Source organism: Lissotriton vulgaris, chromosome 5 (assembly GCF_964263255.1).
Source record: "Lissotriton vulgaris chromosome 5, aLisVul1.2, whole genome shotgun sequence".
Taxonomy (NCBI): domain Eukaryota; kingdom Metazoa; phylum Chordata; class Amphibia; order Caudata; family Salamandridae; genus Lissotriton; species Lissotriton vulgaris.
Window position 1 is genome coordinate 618,557,253 of NC_141693.1, and position 21,619 is coordinate 618,578,871.

The 21,619-nt window shown below is 42.4% G+C and overlaps 1 protein-coding gene across 2 annotated transcripts in view; it reads left to right on the forward strand.

The window, feature by feature from the left end:
• The window catches only part of PARG (poly(ADP-ribose) glycohydrolase), a 1,076,399-nt gene that overhangs the window by 771,733 nt on the left and 283,047 nt on the right, over positions 1-21,619 (forward strand). The gene's annotated exons all lie outside the window — the stretch shown is intronic.

Here is a 21,619-nt window from a genome sequence, read left to right on the forward strand (position 1 = left end):
AAGACCAAATATTCTCATCCCACCAAATATGAATCCAAAAGTGTATTAGGAGAAGTTGAGTAGTAGTATCTCATTTATCCTCTCGCGGTGAAGAGAGGTGCCGCTGAGGTTATAGCAGGTGTATGCTAGAGTTGAGCTTTCAGGTGAGGCAACATGAAAGGGTTTGGGATGATGAGTGGAGAAGAAGATAGCGGAATAAAGAAGTCGAGCGCTCAAAGAGGGTTCCTAGTCACTCACTAAAGCATACTCACTGTGATTACTTTGAGTGTTCAACATATTTACCTACACGCGTCTACTAAACCTGATGGAACCGGTACCAGAGAGCAGCTGCGCTCAATTAGTGAAGAGGCTGTCACTCCGGTAGCTGGCTCTGTGTCAGACGCGGATGGGGAGACGGGTGAGGTGCGTTAATACGGGGCGTGGTCAACAAGCGTCTGGCGTAGGCGCAGTTTGATGTCAGCCAGCTTAGAATGGTTATGTACGTCCTGGTAAGCTCCCTATGATTGACTCCACAAAGAAAAGAAGACTGTGTGGCAACACAGACAGATTTGAAAAAAAACAGTCAGGTGTATGGTATGGTGGCTTACAAAGAACTTAAAGAGATAAGCTGCAAGAATGAAATGTAAGCTATGGGGCACAGGAATTAGGTATTCCTGTGGGAATCACAGACAGATGTTGTTGAGTCATCCGTCATAAGGTAGAAGGGTATGACGGTGGAAGGTGGGGAATGGGGGAATTTACAAATTGCTTATAAACTAAAAGCCTGCTCATATGTGCTGTGTATGCAAGAGCTCTTCTTGGGATAAAAAATCGACACAAAATGTCGATAATTACTATGATGATGTCTGTATGGTAAGTATATCTTATTAACTGGAAGAGCTCGGTAACTAGAAGAGTTCCTTACTTAAAAAGATAGCTCACTGATATATTGATGTATCCTTACAAGTATTCCAGGGGGTTGTGCAGATTACATGGTGCACTCAGACCATGAGTTGTCATCGTTCAGTGTGTAGATGTGTGTTTAGAGGCCAAATATCCACCGCTGTTCTCTTGAAGGTAATCTGCACACTCCAACAAGACCGGTTCTGTGGCCTCCTAAAAGGTTGAACCTTTTAGCCTCCTGCCATAGTTCCTGAGATTATGAGATAATGAGATAGAGGTGGAAGAGCCCCAGCGTCAGTGATGGTTTAGATTCAGTGTTGATAGATAACGTAGAGTCTTTCCACCACCTGAGTGAAGCAACCATGTTGATATTGAGCAAAGGAGGATATCATCTTTTCTTTCGCAATTGTGTTCCATATTTAGGCCCATGGCATATCAAAAGCGGGTAAAATAGGGCATTTCCTAGAGAGAGCGGTGGTAAATTTAGTTGCCACAAGACTGTGTAACAAGAGAACCAGTATTACATCTGAAGGAAAACGCTTTACTCGTTTATAAATTCCCCAATAAACACGATGGTATGGGGAAAAGCTGTAACGTTCTTGATTTGAGAGTATCTGCTTAGAAAAAATAATTATGTGGAACAGTGCCCCAATTTGATCATATTTTTCCAAACAAAATGTAGAAACACTCCAAGAAACAAGTTATTTTGTTAGGGATATAATACCATCTGTTTGTTACCTTATATGTAGTCTCTTTTTATCTGGACACATTGCAACAATCCTGTCACCCATGTCCATTTATGTGACAATGATATATTAGACCTACTTGTAAATTTCTTTCTCCAGAACCAAAGTGGAGTGGAATACAGTGGCATAGCATCCATTGTTGCAGCTGGTGCAGTGACACCGGGGTCCAGAGTTCCAGTGGCCCACTGAACCCTGATCATTGCTGTTTGATAATTCAACCAGCAGTCAAGGTGTCAGCTTCCTTCCTTGCACCAGGGCACATGAAAACTTGCTACTCGACTGCTGGAATATCAGGGTGCACATAAAGGATGTAGTTGAAGCTGTGAGGAATTTTGAGGTGAAATTCTAATTGGCCTCTTTGTCATCTACTCTGTATGAAAAGGTATGAGGTTTCAATCATATCCAAAGCATGTCCTTATCAATGTACACACCATTGAATGAGCTCACAGTTCACCCTTGTCTCGAGTCTCTGTGGTTGACTTTGGGGTCGCTTGTCATTGGGGATGACAGGGGATCGTAAGAGAATGATGTTTTTTTCTTTGACTGGTTCCTTGTAAGGAAATTGAATCAAACCTTCAGACCGTCCCCTATGAGTTGTAATCAGTCCAGGCGGTACCTTACATAATGAAGATGAAGTAGCTAGAGACAAAAGAGAGAGAGATTGGCCTTGAGGGCTATTGTCTAGTTTTGTTACGACTCGTGCACTGCTGTCTGTGTGAAATTTTCTTCTGAGAAGAGATGTGTCATCGTAAAGGAAAGTGGTTACTGTTATTTTTATATTTTGTTTTGTACTTATACATTTTACTGGATTGTTTATGCTAGTGTGATACACCATGTTCCTCTAATCAGTAAGGCATAGGAATTGATAACAGGCATGTTTGCTATAACTATGGCGACTGTTCCTGCTTCTCCTAATCTGATACAAGAAGATCGCGTTTATACTACGCGATGTGATCCTTGAACAGAGAACTTTCTTAGCCATGTCTTTCACATCCTTGATCGGTAAAATAAAGCACACCTTTGTTTGGTAACTTTCTTTTTGGCTTTTGTCCTCATCCATCCTATGAATGAGACAGGACTGTACAACCTCTAGCATACATGTCATCATTTTAGACGAAGAAATTGGGATTTTTATTTCCCCCATTAATTTCTATTGAAGAAGAGGCCATTTTAGATGGAAATGGCCACAATAAAGCTATGTTGGCTTCAAAAAATTGAGTCTTTTTTATTTTATTTTTATTTCAAATCGTTTTTATTGAAGTAAGAAAACAAAAGTAAAAGACATTACAGTAAATCTTCCATCATAAGTGAGTTGATACAGATATTGTCAGACCAGTACAGAAACTACAAATGATAAAAAATAAAGAGAAAAATCACTCTTGCTTGTCACATAGTTATAGATTAACTTGTCAAACACTCGACGTGTGTATGTAGTGGGTATAGCTCTAACATATGGACGAAGGTGCACACTCATATATCAAAGGTACTATAACAAGGTCGTATTGCTTCAAGGCGGCTCAAAATGAAGGGAAGATTTGTCTAATGATTTCCATAACTTCCTATTGGATGGACACCACGTAGAAGACTGTAATGCCTGATTAGTAGCACCTCTTAGGAAAGACAGCCATTCCTGCCAGATCTTGAAATTTACTTCCTTAGCACATTTCCACTTGCATAAAACAACCTTACAAGCCAATGTTAACATTAAGTCCAAAAGCTGGCGATCTTGCTCATTTGCCAGTCGTGGTTCCAGCCCCCCTAGAATGACATATACAAATTCCTTCATAGGTTTTATCTTAAATACGTGATGAATGCATACAAATATTTTCTCCCAGTATTCTCTCAGTAAGGGACAGTTGAATAACATGTGAGGAAGATCACCAGTCCCTGATTGGCAATTCCAGCACTCCGGAGAGTCACGTAATTTACATTTAAATAGCTTTTCCGGAGTCCAGAACGACCTATTTAGGAGCATATACTTCGTCTGGAATAGGATGGGTGATACTTTGTGGGCAAGTGCTGACTTATGAATCAATTCCCAGTCAAACTCTATTCCTGTGGAATTCGGTTCCGCTTCCCATTTTGCTTCCACAGTTTTGTGAGATTTACTGGGCAACGGTAGCAACAGTTTATACACCTTGGAAACGAAGTGACCTGTGTGCATAATGCGTGGGAGATGTGTTATCAGCCATGGAGTGTAGGGTGAGAAGTTACGGCTAGTTAGTGTCGCCTTGACTTTTAGGAAATTATAGAAGTCTATCGGGGGTAGGTCAAACTTCAGCTGTAAGCTTGAGAACGGGATCGGGTCGCTATTGTCATACAGATCTCCGGCCAGATTAATACCCTTTCCGGACCATGACTCCCAGAAGAGTTCCACACCCGCGTGTTTAAGGTAGGGGTTTCTCCATAGTGACATACATGATGATTTAGAAAATGTCAATTTGGTTTTGTGCGTTTGGTCAAGTCTAAGTAGGGCCCTTCTGGTATTTAACATTATATATCTGGAGTGAGGCAGGTGCGACAGATCCATGGTGATTAAGGACTCAAGAGGAGCGTGGCCCACTATTGATCTTTCAATGTCAATCCACACAGGAGTGTAATTTGGTGATTTTATTAACCATTGAGCACCTTGCTTACAAAGAAAGGCTGTCTGGTAGTTCCTGAACGAAGGCAGACCCGGGCCGCCTTTATCTTTCACCAGTTGTAGTTTCTTTAGAGATATCCTGGCTTTCTTGCCCCGCCACAGGAAGTTACCAAACAGCTGGTCTATTTTCGAGACAAAATTATTAGAGAACGTCATAGGGAGCATACTGGCCAGGTAGTTAACTAAGGGAGTCGACATCATTTTGAGAGTTTCAGCCATGCCCCACCAAGAGAGAAATTTTGGGGACCAACTTTCTAGAAGAGTAGATATTTTTTTCAAAGTCAATTCTTCATTTATTTTTAGAGTGGAGACTAAATCTTTATCGAAGTCCAACCCCAGGTACTTAAAGCATTTGGGCTGCCATGTAAGACCAGAGTCCCCCAAGATCCCCTTGTCACCTATATTGTTCAGCAGTTTGACCTCCGTCTTGTCTTTATTGAGCTTGTAGCCCGATACCTTAGAAAAATCTTCAATGTCCGACATGAGGGCAGACACTGCCTCCTCCGCCCGTTCAGATAGGACAAGCACATCATCTGCATACGCTGTCAATTTAACCGTGCAGTCTCCAAACGGTATACCTGCGATTTTAGGATCTTTCCTTATATGATGTAAGAACGGTTCGATTGCCAATAAAAATAACGAGGGCGATAGAGGGCACCCCTGCCTCGTACCTTGCTTTAAGCAAAAGGAGGATGAAAACGATCCACCTGCCCTGACCCTTGCCGAGGGGCAGCAATAAAGGGACATTACTAGCCGTGTAAATGTTTCCCCCAAGTTAAATTTATTGAGGACTGCTTCGAGAAAGGCCCAATCAACCTTATCAAAGGCTTTTTCGGCATCTAACGTTATTGCCACTGTAGGGGTATCTAGAAGTTTAGCTTTTTCCAACACATGCGCCAAAATCCGTGTGTTATCACTGGACAACCTATGCTTAAGAAAGCCCGCTTGAGATGGATGGACCAGTTGTGGGAGCACCTTTTGAATACGTGCGGAAAGTATCATAGCTAGGATCTTACAGTCAATATTAATTAGCGAAATTGGCCTGTAATTTTTTGGGAGCGATGGGTCTTTCCCTTCTTTAGGAAGTACTGCAATTGTTGCCTCTGCCAGAGTACCTCTTACTTCACCAGAGCTATTTATTTCTTGGAATAGGTTTAGCAAGGGCCCAGTTAATATAGTGGGGAATGTTTTATAGAATTTTGCTGTAAAGCCATCCGGGCCTGGTGCCTTCCCTGATTTCAACTTTTTAATCGCACTTTCCACTTCTTGAGCACTAATCGGGCCATTTAGACCAACCTGATCCTCATCAGACAACCGTGGAAGATCACACTCATCCAAATAATTCTTAATCTTATCTTCTTCCACCTTTGCATTTTTTGCATAAAGGTCTTCATAGAACACCCTAAATACCTCAGCTATCTTGTCTGGCTCAGAGTGTGAGTTCCCTGAGGCGTCCTTAAGGATGTTAATACAATTCTTTTGTACTTTAAATTTCAAATATGAAGCAAGACTTTTCCCCGCTTTATTGGATTCACAAATTTTAAATCTCTGTCCTTTGTCAAGCCAAACTCCCGCCCTTTCACTTATTAATTTATTGTGTTCATATTTTTTATTTGCCAAAGCATAGAGAGTCATATCGTCTCTAAGCCTTAGATGCTTACTTTCAAGATCTACAATTTCACTTTCCAGGGATTCCAACTTCGCGTTATAATTTTTGTTCATGGCAGACCTAATCTTGATACATACTCCCCGTATTGCACTTTTCATGGCATCCCATCTAATAAGATCAGATGTGTCCCCTTCTTTATTAATTTGCAGGTAAGAGACAATCGCAGCTTGTATTGCGGATCTGTGTTGAGCATCGCTTAATATCTCGTCATTCAGGCGCCAAGACGTCTGACGAGGTGAGGATTTGGCATTTGCGATGGACAGGGAAATACAAGAGTGATCCGACATCACACGAGGCTCTATGGTGGTAGATTCTATTCTGGGTCCCCGTTCTGTGTTATGAGGATGTAGTCGATCCTGGAGTACGAATCATGTGGTGTAGAATAAAAAGTATAATCCCTCCCTGTAGGGTTCTGGAGCCTCCATGCATCCACTAAATGAAAGCGTTCACACAGATTAATGAAGGCTCTATGAGATTTGCTTGGTTTGAAAGGGCAGTGGGAGTCCCTATCTAGCGTTGCGTCCTTTAGAAGATTGAAGTCACCACCCACTATGTGAATAGCGCTATCTGGGACATTTTCCATATGTTTATTTAGATCTTCCCAAAACTTGAGGTCACTGGCGTTAGGAGCATATATGTTCGTAACATAAAACTCCGTATTGTCCTTACTTAGTTTGGCCGTAACCCACCTCCCGTCTACACTGGCCTCGGAAGACAAAACCTCCACCTTTGATTTCTTCGCAACAAGTATCAACACACCATTCTTTTTGTGTACAGATTCTGCACCCACAACCTCACTGTAAAACTTATTCCTCAGGTGGTAAAACAGCTTAGCTTCCAGCTTTGTCTCCTGTAGCAATACAATATCACCTTTTAACCTACGCACATAGTCTAAGATTTTTTGTCTTTTGATGGGTTGGTTCAACCCTTTAACATTGAGGGATAATATCTTCATTTTGTCCATATTACATACTCCCATTGGAGTATTCACAGTGTTATGTGTGAACAGTTAAGGGATGCTTCATCCGGAGAAAGACATTCATCACACCTGACCAACTGCAATATGTTAATCTTTCACCTCCCCGAGACACAGAAAGGACATATGAGTGAACATAGAGTCTATAACCCTCACCACCATCAAGTGTCAGTGCAATAGTGAAAATGCAAGCAAGAAGAAGAAGAAGAATCAAAAATAAAAGACATGTAACACATACCCGAACCCCCAATCCCCTCAACCCTCCACCCTCCCCACCCCACCTGTATTCAGTAGGCATGGTGATTGGAGAGAGAGTGCGATGCAGCCTCCCCGTGCCTAAACATATCCATATTAGTTTGGAGCATACAAACCTATGGACATTCACTGCAATCTCGTGAATTGTTGCTAACTATTGTAACTACGATAAACCATACATCTAATAACCTAGTACAAATGATGGAATTCAAAGACTGCAAGAGAAAAGACAAGCGAAACATGGCATTTCTTTAGTTTGAGTGAGTAACAGAACAAACAGCATTACCAACTGATAAAGGTATAGGGTTATATAATGAGGCATGCAAAAACGTATTAAACGTATTAACTCAAGATACAAGTATACAAATGTGGAGACATGGATTCCGTAATCAAAAAGCCTTAAACCTGGGCCTTAACCTGGACCCTCAAAAGTATACAAAAAAGTATACAAATGTGGAGACATGGACTCCGTAATCAAAAGCCTTAAACCTGGGCCTTAACCTGGACCCTCAAAAGTACCACATTTTTGTGCGACACAAGAGCCTGAACATATTCTTTTGTTTTGCTTAACAACCAGGAATAGAAAACCATTGGAAGATGCGTGCAGCATGATGACCTTCATTTATAGCCTGAGGCTGAAGCTTGATCAGCGGAACTTTCAGAATTGTTCGTCTCCATATCCAAGTCCTCAGGGCCATCCAGCATACGTTTCAATTTCAGTGGATCGGAAAAAATGTGTGGAGAGCCCTGAATAATCACTCGATACCTTGCCGGACCAGCGAATCCATATTGGAAGCCCCTTTTCTTCAGCTGCGGTCGGAGCGCCAAGAATGCCTTCCTGACGTCAACCGTCTCTTTACTATAGTCCTGAGATATATAGACCTTAGCAGATTTCCACAAAATGTGATTGTTTTTACGCATGAAGGTAAGAATCTGTTCTACATGCTGGTACCGGAGCGGTTTACAAACAATAGCTCTGGGACCTTTTTGATCCTTAGATATCCTGGCCGGGACTCTATGGGCTCTATCAAATTCTAGTGGGTGTAGAAAAGTCATGTTAGTAGCTTGGGTAAACCAGGACTCGAGAAAGGCCACGCAGCTCCCTAGTTGATCCTCTGAACCTTCCGGAATACCAAAAATGCGTAGATTCCCCCTTCGATTCCTGTCTTCCAATTCAGCGAGTTTCCGTGTTGTTTGATCCGCCGCTATGCACAAGCATTTTACTGCGTTGCAGGTCTTTACTTCCATATCCTCGAGTTTGCTAATCCTCGTTTCCGCCTCTAATAGTTTTGCATTGGTGTCGCGGTTATCTTGTCTGATCGCTGCCACCTCTTCCTTGGTCGCTTTCGCCAGATCTCTGACTTCATCAAGTCTGCTAAGTATTAAATCTATCGGATCCGGGTTATCCTTCCTCCCTTTGCCAGGTGAGGGCAGATCAGACTTAAGTCTCTTTAGGCTTTTTGCTAGCTCTTTGTCTGACATGTTTACTTGTGGTGTAGACTGACTGATCGTTGGCAGTGGTTCCCCTGTTTTTGTGCCTGACCGCTATGGCACACTTTTCTTCTCCAGCCTCCGGTACTTTGTTCCTATTTGTTCCTACAAATGACCACTGATAAAGCAGGGCCACCTAGGAGCCGGAGCGACAATCAACCTATCTGTCCGTTTCTTGACTAGATCGGGCACTGTGTTGAAAAGCGCAATTCTTCACCTCAGGGTGGAAGCCTGCGTCGCCGATTTTGAAATCCACCACGTGCACCATTCGCACGTAACTATACCTCCTCAGTAGGACCACCGTGTCAGCCCAGCTTCGCTTCAACCACACAAGTAGCGTTAGATAGGAGTCAGTCCCAAAAACCTGCATCCAAGCATTTAGTGAAATTCTTATTTTCTTTTCTCCTCATTTACTGGTGTAATACATGGATCAGTTGTGGTTCCGAATCCCCACGCATTGCATTCTTCGCATTTATCCAGCCCACAGAGTTTGTAATATGCGAGGAGTGGAACTCACACTCATTAGCATTGCAATGATTAAACACAGCGTGTGGTGGGCGCAATCTCCAAAAACCCACATCCAAGCATACATTTAGATTCTTTTACCAGTCTTTACCAGCCTTTACCAGACCCTGGTTGGCACATAGCTTTTTTGCCCATTATAAGACATCAAATATTGTTTTCCTTGCATTGAACCAGCACCCAGCCATCACAGTATATGATTTGTGGTAACACTGAGGCCTTAGCAGTATCGTAAAAAACGTGATTGATTTGGGATCATGGCCAGCCTTCTCAAGCAAGTTCGTAATAGAACCTCAGAGATCGAAAATCGTCAAAAAAAAAAACATTTCCGCTTGTTACTGATTTAATGTGCAAGCGTTTTTAACTCCTTTTACCCCGTGGTAACGCTGGTAACATTTGGCCAGATCCGATCTGTAGATCTGCAGATCCTTACAAATACGTTATGCCGCCATTTTGTGAGGGCGCGAGCGGTGATTGTCTCTTGAGCTGCTTTTGTTGTGCCCCCAAGCGCTAATATTACTCACGGTTATCTTCTCTCCCGCTATCCTTGCGCTTATGTCAAAGTCCGGTTCGCCACCGGAGTCCTCAGCTGTCCGCCCTTACATCGAGCGGGATCCTCGATTCTCGTCCGCCGGCATCCTGGGCGGTTTCCTGGGCGGTCACGCAGTCTTTCACCCGCCGTAATTCACCAGAGCCCGGCAGCAACCGGAGCGGAACTACGAAGCGCTCAAAACCCGACTTCTCCTTCATGAAACTCGTCGATCGAGCCCTCTATGTGAACCTCTCACATTTCGGCGTCCGATTCTTCCGTTGTTGTCGACGCTGGAGAGGTTTTACACGCTCCAGATCTAAATGACGACCTCGGCACGGGCAGAGAGACTCACAGAGCCGCCATCTCTCTCGGCGTCCAAACCACACCCCCCCAAAAAATTGAGTCTCCCGCTTAAATCAGGTGTATTGGCATGTATGCTTATGAAGCGGGTAGGAATATGTGTTTGTTTTCCTAATGTCTTACACACTATTGTACATTTGGTAATGTGAAAGAGGAGCACTTTGCTGTTAAAACGAAACCCTCACTCGCCCAGATAGGGGTAAAAATGTGCGAGGACAGTGGGTAGTTTTAACCCCCTGTCCTTGCACCTTTTCCACCCTATATGAAGGGGGCACCAGAATAAAGTTGTTTTTTGCCCACCTGTTGATAGTTTTATTGACACTGTAGTTTTTTTTTTTGCACTCTGCCCCTCGCTCATCATTATTACCATCTCGCTCATTAAAACACCTCCGCTCCTCCTGTTTTACATTCAAGAGTTGTAGCCCACACTAGGTACCTTGCGGTCCTTGTGTGAGGGGGAACCCTATGATGCAGCATGTCACCTTTGGGTGAGTGAGGGTTCTTGTACAGATAGCAAAGTTCTCGTCTTTCACATTACCAAACGTAAAATAGTGTGTAAGACTGTCTTTTTGGGGGCAAGATGTTTTTGGTAGGGTAAAACGCTCCTTTAGAGTCCCTGTTTGTGTTAATAATTGTTTTCCTAATGCCATTAGATTTTGAATTGCCTTGTAGCTAGAACATCCACTGACTAATGCAATCATGACTGAACGTTTATACATATCCTCCATATTGTTGACAACCGCTGGGGGCCCGAGATCATTTTAGGGCTTAAGCTGCCTCGTCACCAGCAGATCATCATTCGGCAATCTGGTTTCTGCATCCGGGAATCTCGAGGCATGAGATTATAATAAAAGTCAGTAGTCTCCCGCCTGAATCGGTAGGGTTGGCATCTATGCTACAGATTTGTATAAATGTCTCTAAAACTATGTATGCCTATATTTCTTGTTAGGTCTGGTTGACAGTGCAGCTGGTGCCAGATCGTGTGCGATAATAAAATTAAATACTTTCAGGGTACTACTGTGAGAGAAACGTAGGCCCGACCCACACATGAGTACAGGATTTGATTGGGCAGAAGGTGCGCCCTGAAAAGAGTGCTTGTATTGCACTTTTTCGATTGTGGCTACGCTTATACGCAATAAAGAGGGACTGAGTTGGTTATCTTGGCAAGCCAGTTATCATAGCTATAGGCCTTATCTGTCTTGTATGAAATGTTATATTAAAGACTGTAGGCCTAACATGTTTATTGCGAAAAGCATATATTAACATCAATCCATTTCAGCTTTAAGAGTGAAGCCTTATTACTCTGTATGGAAGTCTGCTGAGACGGATTTTGTTACATGGAATCTCACAGATTACTGTAGTAGGCAAGGGTTTCGGTGTTGGTCACAACCTCTGGCAAACCATGGATATAGAAAATTTGCTCTGTCAAAATGCTTGTTAGGCCTTCTTTGGAGCGACTGTATTTTGCTTAGCCAAGTGCCATTTTGTATACGTTTATTATTTTGTGATTGTGTGCCCGATTGCCTTGCGGGAAAGATTACACCCAAAACAGCATTCCTGAGTTGGTTAAGATGCCAAACTAAACACCTGATTGGCGCACCCGGGAAACGTATGTCCGATGCCGTAGGTCTGTTCTGCTTATTATGAAAAGTGATGACACAGCTAGTAGTTCTTGCTTAGTTATTGCAAAAAGCATTTGTCAATGCTAGTAGGAGTGTTTTTTTTTTTCAAGTTTATTTTTATTATGATAACGGAACTCTTTACGAGGTCCACATAAAAGACATAAAATATGCATACAAAAAAGCATTAAACATAAGATGTCGAACATACAATAATATCAAATACACAACAATTTAAAAATTACCATCTTAATACAGATCCAGGAAACATTTAAAGAATTTGTACAGTTTAAAACAAAACATTTCATTTGGCGGGTTAATCATGGCTGCACGAAAAGCAGAGGCTGACAAAATGTTGAGTTGTAGGCAAATTGGTCTTAACCATCTTCACCTAAAAGTCATCAAAGCTGGACAAACGAAAATGACATGAGCCAAATCTTGGTCATACATCTGACAAAAATCACAGACCGCTGAATGGCCATACCATCTGGAATAAAGAGAATTCAATGGAAGCAAATCCTGTCTTACTAAAAACACTAGGCGTCTAACGCCGTGAGGAATGTTCCATTGGGTGTACGGTTGAGCTTTCCTCAATAGACAGGACTCAATAACAGGAGTACAGCCTTTTTTCAGCAACCGGAAATCTCTGTCCAGTCTAAACCCAAGTTCCCATGTGGAGGACTTCAAAAGGGATTTTAACTGATAGGAAGATAAAGAAAATAAAGCATCTTTATCTAATTGCAATTGACCCACAGCATATCTGAAATTTTTTACAATCAGAGAATAGATATTAAAGTTTCCCAGCAATTCATTTTTTATGAGATGTCGTAAGGTATTGGGCTCACTCTTTGCAAGACTTACAACCCAGCGTATGATACCAGCCAAACCTTGGACCCAGCTACTGCGTAAGCCGAGTTCCTGTCTTAGGGTAGCAGTTGAATTTGCTGTACTAACGGATAATAAACTACGTAAAATTTTTCCTTCCGAGGAATTTAAAAAGCTCCAATTTTTTTGGTCAATTAACTCTATTCCGTATAATAGGGAGGCAGGTACTTTTGCTCTGAATACATCCAATAAAATAGAAAAATGCCTTCTACCTGTAGCTTTATACAAGGATACCAAACTCTTTCCCTGCGAGATAGCCTTCCGGGAGTTATTGGCCATATGAGCTTTCTCGCTTAAATTACTCATGACAATTTTACCCAGGTAGGTATAAGAACTCACGGTTTCCAATTTTTGACCCCCTATTACCCATGGAAAGTTAGGAAATTTAGGTTTCTTCCTTCCAACCATGCACATCACTTTGCTTTTTGCAGTATTTATCAACAGATAATGGTTTCCAGCGTATTCATAAAGAGCTTGCAGGCGATTATTCAGGCCCTTCGGAGTAAGATCGAGGATCAAAATATCATCTGCATACATGAGGCATACAATCGGAACGCCCCCCAACGTCGGGGCAATACCGGAGCATGCTGAGAGCGCTAGAGGTAAATAAACTGTGTAAAGTGGCAAAAGTAGGGGAGCCAAAAGGCAACCCTGCTTTAACCCGTTGGCTGTGGGTATTATTCTAGATAAGCCTCTTTCACCTCCCAGCAGCACTCTGCACCAGGTGTCTGAATAAAGGGCACGGATTAATTTAATGAGAAAGGGTGGCATCCCTAAATCAAATAGCTTTCTCCACAGCAATGTTCTATCCACTTTATCAAATGCCGTGGAGAAGTCAATAAATGCACCATATACATGCCCACCACGAACTTTCACATATTTTTCCGTAATAACCTGAAGTGCAGTCAAGTTGTCTAACGTTCCATGCTTTTGTCTGAAACCAGTTTGTTCAAAAGGTAGAATTTTGAACTCAGATACCCATTCGTTAATTAAAGTGAGAATACATTTTGCGAAAACCTTACCGATGGCATCAAGTAAAGCAATTTGACGATAATTTTGAGGAAGGTCTCTTGCCCCTTTTTTATATAAAGGAACAAGGATACTCCCTTTCCAGGAAGGAGGGACTATTCCGCTAAAAAAGCAAGATTTAAACACAGGAAAAAGAATTTTGCTCCATAGCTCACTCTGTTGTTTTAATACAGAGATGGGAACTTCATCTGGTCCCATCGCACCAGAGGAGCGCATGTTCTTAATAGCAAATTCAATTTCCTTTTCAGATGGAGAATCGTATACACGCGAGTCAACATAAGTTGCAACATTGTTTAATTGTAAATTATTATTGCTGTACAAATTCTCAATATATTGGACCCAGATCTGTTCATCAATGGCAATAGGCGTAGGACTAACTCTAGTACCACAGCCTTTGCCAATTAATGACCAGAATGTCTTGGCTTGGCCGTTATATGAAGCTTCCCTAAGTTGAATCCATACTGAATCCTCCTTATTTCATTTTAAACGGGCCTTAAGCCTGGATCTCCTTCTTTTTAAAAGTGCTAACTTCTGATTGGCTTCCTCACTAAATGCTAAATATTGCCCCCATATTATTTTATTTATTTCTATGTTTAATGCCCGAAGTGATTGGGGGACTACTAAAGGTTTTTTAACGATGGAGTTCTTTTTAGCTGTAGAAATTACTAATTCTAAAAAATCAGCAAATCCTGACAGTTCTCTCCCCTCCCACAGGAATACATTCTCCACAGTATGTCAAGATTGTCAACAAGCTCTCAAAAGAACGGAAATTCCAAAAACATTTCCCCGAGATGGAGTCAAAATTCACCATATCCGTATCGATGCTCCAAGCATCTGCCATTGGTGGACTGAGGGAAACTGTGAGCATCAACGCATTATGGTCACTAAGCTTAGTATCAATAACCAAAAGGTCTTTTAACAAGGGAAAGAAAGCACAATCTACAATCACATAATCGATAATAGAGTTTCCCTTATTTGAATTATGCGTAAAAGCTGCCGGAGTATCTGAGGGAAGTCTCCCATTTACTATTAGGCAATCCACATTATATAGACCTTCCAGAACTAGTTTACCTCTTTTATTAGATTTGACTTTAGGCGGGAACTGGGCCTGAGGTATACTCAGAGACTCTTCCCTAAGTTTGTTTCTAAACAAGTCAAGCCCACAATTAGAAATGTTACAATTTAGGTCCCCGAGTACCAATATGTAAGGGGAAGGGGTAGTGTCCATAATTTTAGTTAAAAAAGAGAAGAGTGTTTTTAAACCATCATTGAGGCAGCAGTTTGGGGGAATATAAGTATTTATCAAAACTAGTGATCTATTGGGGCAATCCATAAATACATTTTTTAAAGTTATTGCCTGGAACAATTTCCCCGGATCAAGATAGTGAGAGTAGTTCCAATTAATTCTATTTGATAACAGACATGCTATTCCTCCCTTCGCATGACCTCTCCTAGAAGGGATTGCACTGTCTTCTAGGACAAAGTACTCTTTTTCTAATATTAGTCTACCTTCCACCCACGTTTCTTGTAGACAAATTATGTCTGCCTCCAGGGAACGCAAGAAACATAATTTTTCCTAATGTTCTTTAAAACCAGCAGTATTCCAAGAAATGAACTTCAAGTCTCTGTTAAAAATTTGAGGGCGGTTTAGGGCAGGAAGAAGATTTACTGGACAGAACTCCTGGTAACCAACTCCATTTAGAATGATCGTCCTTCAAAGTTTGTTTAAGAGGAGGAGGATCTTTATACAAAACTTGCCTTTCATTTCGAGACACACATATTTTTAAGTCCTCAGATCTAACAGAGGACCAATCTGAAGGCATCAAATTAATATTAGAGGAAGATGACAAATTGGAGCGAGCACTTTGACTTCGTTTTTCCCCGAAGTATGGAGTAACATCTATCCCTCTGATTTGTAGTTCCTCAGCCCACTGTAAAATATGATTTAGCACCACTTTAGACTGAAATTTCACCCTTGTTGTTCTCCCTACTAAAGTGTTAAGAAGAAATACCACGTCCAGGTCATATGTTTTAATTAATTTTAAGCCTTCGATCTCTTGAAAACAGATAAGTAAGGCAGATCTGTTTAGAATTAAATCAGTATCAAATAAAGGCGAAAAATCAAGAAAAAGAGTATCTACATTTATTTTTTCCCTAGAAGGCACTAGGGGACTAACTGTAATTGTGGATGAATCTTGAAAAGGTCTTGCTGAAGGATTAAGAGAGGAAGGGAGAGGATTAGCAGAGGGTAATCAAGCATTAGGAAGGAAAGGGTTAGTAGAGCTTATAGGACCAGACCCTACGGATGTTAAATCTACCTTAGGAGAAACAATCATATCTTCCTGTGTAGCAAAGGACTGCTCAGTCTGGGAAGAATTTTCTAGTATTGGTTCCAGACTTTTTTCAAACAGGAGTTTCCTCTGTCTTTTTTTAGAAAATCTTCGAATGGGTTTTCTCTTTTTTATTCTATTCTTTTTTTGTTTTGGGGGAACCGTTTTTTCAACATTTCCTAGAGAAGCTGGAAGGGCCTCATCCTCTTTTTTTGTCGGTAACGAGAATATAGGAAAAAGAGAAGGAGTTTCCAAATTTTGAGTAACAGGGGAGGCAGATACCACCTCTATCTCGTCCTTATGAGTAACTATGCAATTAGCTCCGGCCGAAGCCGCCTTGAAAACCTTAGGGTCAGCTGATATAGCTACTGGATTGTTTATTTTCTGACCTTCCGGATTAGGTAGCGTTTGCACTGGGTCTAATATTACTTGTCCACTCTGGGATCTCTTATTAGGGATCTCCAAGGGAGTAGCGGGCATTGAAAGACATTCAAAAACTGACCCGCTCTTATTATGCAAAAGTACTCTTAGGATTTGAGTTACAGTATCAAAGATGCACTCCGAGCCACCAACAAATTTTTCAAGTAAACTCAAAATAGAAGATATTAAAGATTCCAACGAAGATAAAGAATTGGAAATTAGCTTCCCGTTACTACTTAAAGGACTCTCAGGTAAAATATTCAAATTGGGGCCAGAACAGGAAGTAAAATTTAGCTGAGCTAGGGAAAAATCTAATTTGTTTGAGGGAGTACTACTAAGAGGACCAGAACTCGAAATTGTTATAACTTCATTAGTATTGATATTAGCCCTGGGATTGTCCTGAGCAGGTCTCAACAAATCTTTATGGGCTGTTAAATCAATATCTGGTAGTGTAAAATCACCCTCTGGAATGGCAGAATTAGTTGGCAAAACTAAAGAAATACTAGTATTCTCTATGGCTTTAGAAGCCGCCATAAGAGAAGCTTGAGGAGGGATGGTAATGTCAGGTTTCTGAACATTACATCCCGAGGTCTCGTGAGGCGGCTTCAATTTCCGTTGAGAATCAGCGGTTACCAAAGGTAAACCCCCCACTGTTTCAGGACAGAGAGGTGCAAACTGAGACTGGACAGGAACCAAGCCCAGACTAGAGTTATCCTTATTAACAATGTTAGCTGGTTCAGGAACATTATTCTCTAGAGGTTCACTGTGGAGGTGGATCTCTACCGACTTGTCCTTCCCTTTATCCCATAAATTGAAAAGCTGACATTGGCCTTTCAGTTGCATAGACGACGTAATTTTATTACGTAAAGGGTTCGATTTCGTTTTGGAACCAGATCTCCCCACTAAGACGCGACCAGAACGAAGTTTTTTTGCCGTCATGTGTAACTTTGGGAAGATACTATACTATGGGATTTACAAAGCAAAAAGACACAATACAACCCTAACAGGACTAAACCGCTGTATAAAAAGGCAGATTAACAAAATCAACACTATTAATTATAAAGAAAATCAAAGGGACGGGGCCCAGCCCAGCCTACTTCGGCCTCTGACGGCCTCAGACGGTCCCGCCCTTGTCCCGGGCTTCTCCCGGCGCACTCCCGCGCCGCGGGACCTTGATGATGGGTTTATAGAAGGGGTAAGAGGGGAGGAGCCAGCAGGGAGAGCGTCGCAGCTGATGGTAATGCAGAGGGTAAGGCGCTCCTGGGACTTGGAGTCCTGCGCCTGCCTCGCTCGCAGCCCTGCACCTACCGCTGCCCCAAGAAGGAAATCTGCCTGTTCAGTGATTAGGCTCACAGAGTCTCAATGTCACAAAACAAACAAACAGGAACAGACTAATTTGCATACAGCCAGGTTCTGAAACTGGGATGGTGCAGTGAGCTAAAAAACGGTGTTGGATCTAGCCCTGATCTCTTGACTGGATGAGAGCTTTCTGCTTAATTCAGAGACTCTGTCCCTCACCACCCCTTGTTGTAAATACAAAACAAACAAACTGCACGGTCCAGAAATGCTGCTGGCGAAGCGGGACCCGCGTAGCGGGTATCGCGAGGTGTTACAGCAAAGAGAAGAGCAATCTGCAGTGAAGGTGCTCGCAGTCTCAGACCTTGGCAAGTAGCAAGCAGAGGTAAGCAATCCGACGTGATCCACAGGCACAGAAGGTTTTAGCAGCGCTGAGGCGGGGGAGGAGCCAGCAGGGAGAGCGTCGCAGCTGATGGTAATGCAGAGGGTCAGGCGCTCCTGGGACTTGGAGTCCTGCGCCTGCCCTCGCTTGCAGCCCTGCACCTACCGCCGCCCCAAGAAGGAAATCTGCCTGTTCAGTGATTAGGCTCACAGAGTCTCAATGTCACAAAACAAACAAACAGCACGGTCCAGAAATGTTGCTGGCGAAGCGGGACCCGCGTAGCGGGTACCGCGCGGTGTTGCAGCAAAGAGAAGAGCAATCTGCAGTGAAGGTGCTCGCAGTCTCCGACCTTGGCAAGTAGCAAGCAGAGGTAAGCAATCCGACGTGATCCACAGGCACAGAAGGTTTTAGCAGCGCTGAGGCGGGGGAGGAGCCAGCAGGGAGAGCGTCGCAGCTGATGGTAATGCAGAGGGTCAGGCGCTCCTGGGACTTGGAGTCCTGCGCCTGCCCTCGCTCGCAGCCCTGCACCTACCGCCGCCCCAAGAAGGAAATCTGCCTGTTCAGTGATTAGGCTCACAGAGTCTCAATGTCACAAAACAAACAAACCGCACGGTCCACAAATGCTGCTGGCGATGCGGGACCCGCGTAGCGGGTACCGCGAGGTGTTGCAGCAAAGAGAAGAGCAATCTGCAGTGAAGGTGCTCGCAGTCTCCGACCTTGGCAAGTAGCAAGCAGAGGTAAGCAAGTAGGAGTGGGTTGTTATCACCTTGTATTATTAGCTATAGATTCTTTTTTTGTTACATGTAATCTTGCAGATTACCATAGTAGACAAGCGTTTGATGGTGACCACCCACAATGAAAAACCCATGGAGTTTTCACTGTGAAGATTCTTGTTGGGCCCTAATGAGGGATTGTATATTATTTTGCAAACTGTATTTTTCCATAATTTGTCATTTGTTAACTGTGTGCTTCATGGTTCCCAGTTTATGTGCACTTGAAGAGGTGTCAAGCAAATGGTAAAGCCTATAATATTTATTCCTTATTGGTATAAATTATGCCAGATTTTAAAGGTCTAATCTGTTTAGTTTAAAATGTTAGGACAAAGCATGTAGGCGTAACTTTCTTATTGTGAAAAGCATAAGTTAAAAGGACTAAGGATGAACTATTGGACTGTGTTAAAGCCTGTAGGCATGTATTTTGTTACATTGAGTCACACTGATAACCATAATTGACAAGGGTTTCAGTAACCCACCTGAACAAAGCGAGGGCATAGAAAATGTTCACTATGACAATCCTTAACTGGTTCTTCTAGTAGAGATTTTATATTGTTTTGACAATTGTAATTTTGTAGACATTGGTAATTTTATCACAATACACCGGATGTCTGCCTTGTGGGAAAGTTTATGCCCAGCAGAGTAGGTCTGAATTGGTTAGGCTGACACTCCATTGAAAGACCATAAACTTTGTTGTTTTGAAATGTTATGGTATAGGCTGTAGGCCTGACATATTTATTGTGGAAATGTATCTCAATAGGCATATACATGTGGATTGTTATTATTCTGCATTGATCAGGTGGATATTTTCTTACATGCAATATCACAGATAACTTAGTAGGAAAGGGTTTTAGTGTTGGCTTTCACCTCTGACAAACCTCGTGTCTAGAAAATTTCCACTGTGAGAATTATAAATAGGTACTCTTAGAAAGGATAATAATTTACTTTGACAAATGTAGTTTTGTATACATGTATAATTGTGTAACTATTCCTGATGGCTGTCTTGTGCTAAAGCTTAAGCTCAAAACAGTAGGCTTGAATTGTTTATGGTAACATGCCAATGATATCAACTAAAATCCTCTTTGGTTCACTAGGCAAAGGTATGTCAGATGCCAAAGGCATCTATTTATTACGAAAAGTTATGATTTAAGTACTATGTAACACATCTGTTAAAGCCAATAAGGTTGTTTTTGCAATCTGTTAAAGGCTGAAGTCCTATGTCGTGTTACATGAAATCTCACAGATTATCATTGTAGGGAAAGCTTGAGTTGTTGATTACCTCCTTTAACACAATCTAGCCTAGAGATAGGTTTGCATTGTAATATTTGTTGCTAGAATCTCTTTGGAAGGCCCTGCATTAACCCCTTGGCTGTCAGCCGCAGCGCTAGGGGGGAGGGGCGCCGCGCGGCGCCAGCATGCTCGTGACGGAACCACTCCGTCATGAGCCTAGGGCGCGCTGTGCTTGTGACGGAGTGGTTCCGTCACGGCCCCGCCCTCTCAATAGAACCCGCCGCACGGGCGCAAAATCACTGCAGCGCAGGCGCGGCGCCCGGGCCGCGACGGAACCACTCTGTCACCAGCACAGCGCGTCCGAGGCTGGTGACTGAGTGGTTCCGTCACCAGCATACAAGGTGTTAAGTTATATACATCCATATGTACAAATGTGTATCTATAGAGGACTTTTGGGTCAGCCCTCCTCTGGCATTGACCTGTCTGAGTGCCATTCACATTCTGTGTGCATCCGTGACTGCTTATTGCAATGCTTATCCAAAGTCTCTGGGTTCAAAATCAACATTGATAAATCACAAATTATGTACAAGCCTGTTACTCCAAAGAAAAAGATAGGATATTTTGTGGGTGTGGGGCCTCCTCCAACTCACGGACTGGTGAAATACACCGGTGTAATAGTGAGAAGAGGAGTGAAGTCTATGTATAACGCCAGGTACCCTACGGTGTTCATAGAAATAGCAATACAGTTGCATAGAATTAATTAGTACTACGTATTGTGGGTATGTTGAAAAGCAGCAGTAAAAAGGTTCATTCTTCCTAAGCGCTTGGATCACCTTTCGACTCTACAAGGGAGGTCGCTAAGGAAAGATCTTAGCAGTGGCAAAAGTTTCCATTTATGGGAAAGTTTAGTTAAATCGCCCATGTGGACTTTGTTACTGGCTCAGATTTTATTGTTGCTCAAGAAAGGGAATCGTACAAGAAATGCAAGAATGTAGGATTTAGAATGGTTGGGACTATTTGGAGACTGGAAAGCAATTATAAGATACCCTAGGCAGAACTAAAAAGAATATTTGCAAGTGAGGCATTGGGTTATAAGTTCTGGTACATTTTGTAGAGGTTTATGATAGTTTTTTCAGCTTCAAGTTGTCTTACTTTACTTCTCGGCAGGCCTCAGTGATATGCCAGTGTACCAGCAGGCAATAGTGACTCATTTACAGATATCAAGAGAGAAGGAATAGACACATGGTAGGATTATTTTTTCCAAATCTGATTGCTAAGCTTGAGGAGGTTAATAATAAGATTCTTTAAAGATAGTAATACCTGCCATTTAGGATTAAAAAACTATTTCTAGCAGTTTAGGTTCGGTGTTGGATGAACCTAATGTTCATATTTGATTTGGGGGTCCCAAGCTGGCCTCCATTTGGCGGACAATGTGGTATTAAAGCACACAAGGTGATGGGAGGAATGCTTACACTTGCCCTAAACACTGGCACTTGTTCTAGGTAGTATTCCAACACATTGTTTTTCACCCTATGTGCTACCCCAGACAGAAGCCTGCCTAATGCAAATTAGTACTGA